This window comes from Chiloscyllium plagiosum, unplaced genomic scaffold, assembly GCF_004010195.1.
Source record: "Chiloscyllium plagiosum isolate BGI_BamShark_2017 unplaced genomic scaffold, ASM401019v2 scaf_15111, whole genome shotgun sequence".
NCBI lineage: Eukaryota > Metazoa > Chordata > Chondrichthyes > Orectolobiformes > Hemiscylliidae > Chiloscyllium > Chiloscyllium plagiosum.
In genome coordinates this window covers 28170-32953 of record NW_025214254.1, presented here as the reverse complement: position 1 = coordinate 32953, position 4784 = coordinate 28170, and the positions used below count along the sequence as shown (strand labels likewise).

The window sequence follows — 4784 nt, the reverse complement described above, 5'->3', positions numbered from 1 at the left end:
GAATGTGAGACACAGGACATGTTAAGCCTGTTACTGTGCCAGTAGGAGACCTGAAGCCTCAGTTGCTTCACTGATCAGCAACGACCATGACCATCCTGTACTTCTATATCAAGGTTGCAGGCTTCGTTGCAATTCTGCGACGCATGCTCATTGCAATCAGTAAATCAAATTGAAATCTGCAAATTGCAACAAGCTTTGGTCTCTGAAGAGAAGTCATTCGATCCACGTTTTTGTAGCGCAGGCGCGGTGGCCAAGTGGTAAGGCGTCGGTCTCGTAAACCGAAGATCGCGGGTTCGAACCCCGTCCGTGCCTGAGGATAAAAAATGTGATCCTTTTAAAACCAGCGGCAGTGAAATAGATTCCAGGGTCCGGAGAATATCTATGTCTCAGGGCACCGACACCGGCATACAATTTATTCATCCATGCATTGCAAATTGGACCGAAACTGTAAAGCGTTTTAATGAAGTCCTGCACAGAATCTCCTTCAGACAGAAGCTGTTTGAATCCTGAAAACGTCCCAAAGCTCCTCACCAACCAAAATGCAAATACTACAATATTGTCGATGGTAATGCATTTTTTTCTAAAGTAGACGAATAATGCTCAAATCCGAATGCACCACCTTAAAAGAACTTATTAACAATTTACTGCACGCTGACTAAACTTTAGAGAATTTGCATTTTTGGGTATCCGGAAGGTTACTCTCAACTTCATCAGCATCTCAAACTTATTTTAAAAAAAGTACATTTGATTTCCTATTTCCATTTACAAAGCTTCTCATCTTTAATAACTCGAATTAATGACCTGACATTTTAAAGAACAAGGAATTATCGACATTTGTTTCAAATTGGCCATAAATGGCCACATTTTGTGCAAATGTGCAGTTTAAAGTGATACTTCTATATCAAGGCTTAAACATATTTAACGCGATAATGATTCCTGTTATTATACGTATTTGAAATAGCAACTTCCAGATAATTTTTCAGATCCTGGCTTCAAATTTTATGATCTTATCAGCTTGTGTTGCAACTTGTGGTGGTATCGTTAACGCGCCAAGATTAGTCATTAGTTAAAGTTACTAATGTTACGCCTTTGAGACTTTTTTAAACTGCTTTGCAAAAGTACTGCTTGTTATCTAAAACAAGGTAACAGATAATGTGATAAGCCTCTGAGCTTTCCCGGAATTCCTGAGAAAGGAACAGAACAGAGGCTACAAAGCGTGTTCAGATAACAAACTAAAAAAGAAAACTGCTGACTCCTCATCCCATTCCACTACACATCATTTAAAAGTTTGTGGTATACAGCCTGGTTGGCTACAAGCCTCTTGAGAGATTGATGGGTTCTTTTCCATATCAAAATGAGATAAGCAGCGCAGAAAAATTCTTTCAATCGATAACAGGGATCCGGGGGATGAGGGGAGAGAAAAAGTTCGTGATTCACTGAACTGTTTTAGACTTTTTCGCGATTGACAGGGATTGAATTATGTGTATTTCTAGGTCTGAACCAGCAGGGGGTGTGGAAACAACGTCCAGTGCTGGTGAAAGTTGGCTTTAATCCGGGAGTTGCCAGTAAATGGGAACTTGGCTCTGCCTTTTGAAGTCAGAAACTGGAGCCTTACAGGTTAGCTGGCGTATTCGGCGACTTGGTCTGTTCAAAGTATTTAAAAAACTTCGGTGTAGATAACTGATTATTTTTTAAACCTGCAGGATTAGAATTTCGACCTAAAATTGCAGAACTGAAGTTGCTCGATAGTTATGAGATAGTTTGCAAACTGATATTCAAGCTGGATCTTAATTTTCTTTTTAAAGGGAATGAAATGTAGTTTCAAGATAGCCTGCTGTGACTGGAATCACGTAGTTCCTCACTTCTGTATCAACGCTGCCCAAATTCTTAATTGTAAACCATGTTTTTATGTGAGATATCCAGCAGCCGCTGTGATTTGCGTTTTCTTAACACGTGTAGCCTGACTCCCAGAGGTCATTTAAGTGCAAATTTCCATCTGATTTGACTTGGCTTGTGTTTGGTCTAACGCTCTGGGATAAACGTAACAAAAACATGAAATTTGTTTTAGTTTTTTCGCGTTTAAAATACCGCAATAAATAATAAGAACAAATAATTGCAATTAAAGCATTCAGGTAAACAGTACAAAGTGAAGAAATAGCGCGGAAGGTGATCCAGTCAATATAATATTCTAAGTTTTCTAAAATAATTAAGTTTCCGTCTTTATTTTTGGAGTCATTTGTTGTGAAAATTTAATGCAACCTTAGAGTCTCCATTGCAAATAATTATAAATTACAATTAGAATATAGGACGCCTCATGATTTCTTAATTTGAAGTTATAAAACACAGATGAAAACATAAAAGTAATAAAGTCGTAGAAATATAAAAGTTGGCCGTTTTGCTCATCAATGCTGGCTCTCAAAGAGAAGTCATGCTTATTATCAATAACCCCAAATTCCTCATTTTCAAGTGACTGTCCAACTCCCTTTTGTTTATGGAACTGCTTCTACCGTTCCTTTTCTCGAGTAGAGCATTCCTGATGCCCACAACTGGATGATTGAAAACATTTCTTCTCATCTCGCACTCTGGATCTTTCACCAAAGGTTGTGAATCGCCAGGGGATATCTTTTTTCCCCCTCAATTTTAGCCTATCCGTCTGTCTCCTCTTGACAATTTCCATAAGCATAAGTCTCCGTTCCAGGGGAAACAGTCATAATTGTCCCCAGCTCTCTTCATAATCGTCCCCATCTCTCTTCATAATCAAAACTTCTCATCCCTTTTACTATCGTGGTAAATCCGTTCCGTGCCCTAGCTAAAGACTTCGGTTTTCCTGAAGTCCAATGGACCGCAGCACCCCACATTGACGTCTCACCAAGGAATGTATAATGTCTTGGCATGATCTTTGCTTTTGATTTATTCCTCCATTAATTCCACATTGGTGCCCTTTACCATCTTGCCAACTTGCCAATTCAATTTTAAGGTTTTATGTACACACACACACCAAGGTTTCTTACCCTATTAAAAAATGTCATTTATAGTATAACTGTCTTTCCATTTAAAAAAACCTTCAAAAGTACAACATCTTATGTCTCTCTGTATGGACTCTATCTTTCAGTCTGAAGCCTAGAATTATCCTATGCCATAACCTATCACATTACCAAGTCTGGTGTATCTGCAAATTTTACTTTGCTCCCTGATCACCGTGATCAACCCAAAACTGTCTGTGAGGAGCTCCAAACCACATCTGTTTCATTCACCAGCATCTTTTTCTTCCTGTCACTGAGCTAGGTTCACATCCATACTCCCATTTCCCCTTAATTTCATGGACTGCTAATTTCTTAATAAATTTCTTGTGTGGCACTTATCAAAAGCAATACAAAAACTTCTGCAATCAAAATTTATTGTGCTGCCATAATCAACCTCCTATGTCGCCTCATTAAAGAATTCAATCATATTAGTCCATTGTAATTTGTCATTAAGCACTTCATGCTGGCTCTACTTGATTAACATATGTCTTTCCAAATTAAAGTCTAATTTGTCCCTGGTAATCGTTTCCAATAACTTCCTCACCAGAAATGCTAGACTACCTGGCTTGCAATGTTTTGGTTTTATCCCTCTCTTTCATTGAATAATTGTACAACATTGGTATCAGAGAATTGGACAGCTCTCAATGTTGTATTGAAAGGGCATTACAAAATTGTGACCAATGCCTTTGTTATTTCTACAGTTGCTTCTCTTATTACAATCCTGTCTGTTACCTGCCTCTTGTCTATTTGTGTAGCTTTCACATTATCCACTTTCTTTGTGAAAACCGATCTAAGTTTTCATTTGATATTGTAGTTATATCTTCTGCCTCTTTGTGAAATTTTCCTTTTGCACCCGTAATAAACAAAACCCTTTTCCTAGCTAGCTACTAACACTTCATAAAGTGTTTTAGGGATCAATTTAATTTCTATCTCATCTCTTATTTGATTATTTTACATCATTTCTATTCAATATATATTACTCTCAAGATGATTTATATAGATGGCATAGTTTTTACCATGAGGACAATTCAGTTTATCATCTGATCTGCCACAATTTAAGTTTATAAATGGTATGAAACTAGAAAAATGTATCTAACTATGGTTGAAAATCATGCCATGGTAAAGTAGCCATAGTCCCAGAAGGTCATTCTCACTTTCAAGAGAAAGAGTGACAGCTGTTGGTGGTTTAACATGGGGGGGAGGAGCAAGATTGAGAAGAAAAATTCATCATGGTAACCTCAGCTGGTGTAGGAATTAACCCCGTGCTGTTGATGTCATGCTGCATTGTAAACCAGCTGTCCATCAACTGAGCTAACCAATCCCCAAGCACACTTCAGGAGGACACAGACAAATTGGTAAAATGGTCAGACAAAAAAAACCCACATTAAACTTAATAAAGAGAGGTGTGAAGCAATACATGCTAAGGAGAGACATAACAAAACTAAATGGTACAATTGTTAAGGAGATGTCAAACATTTATCTGCACACAGATTTTTTTAAAAGGCAAGATCAGTTAAAGTTGCTGTTTAAAAAAGACATATGGGATTGTGACCTTAAAGCTAAGAGGTCGAAAGTGAGGAGATTTTAAAAAAATGACATGGCCCTCAAGCTTAGTCAAGTACAGCTGATGTGATGTAGCCTTGAGTCCACTCAACTGCCCACACCCAAACTCTCCCCCCATACCAAAAATTCCCTCACTCCCTTGTAAGTCAGAATTTGCCCAACTTAACCTGGAATGTATTCAATGATGTATTCAGTTTA

The 4784-nt window shown here is 37.9% G+C and overlaps 1 non-coding gene across 1 annotated transcript; it reads left to right on the top strand.

The window, feature by feature from the left end:
- The first annotated feature begins 240 nt into the window (after window positions 1–240).
- Window positions 241–312, top strand: trnat-cgu. Its single transcript has one exon. It is a non-coding gene; the product is annotated as a tRNA-Thr (tRNA).
- Window positions 313–4784: the final 4472 nt, after the last annotated feature.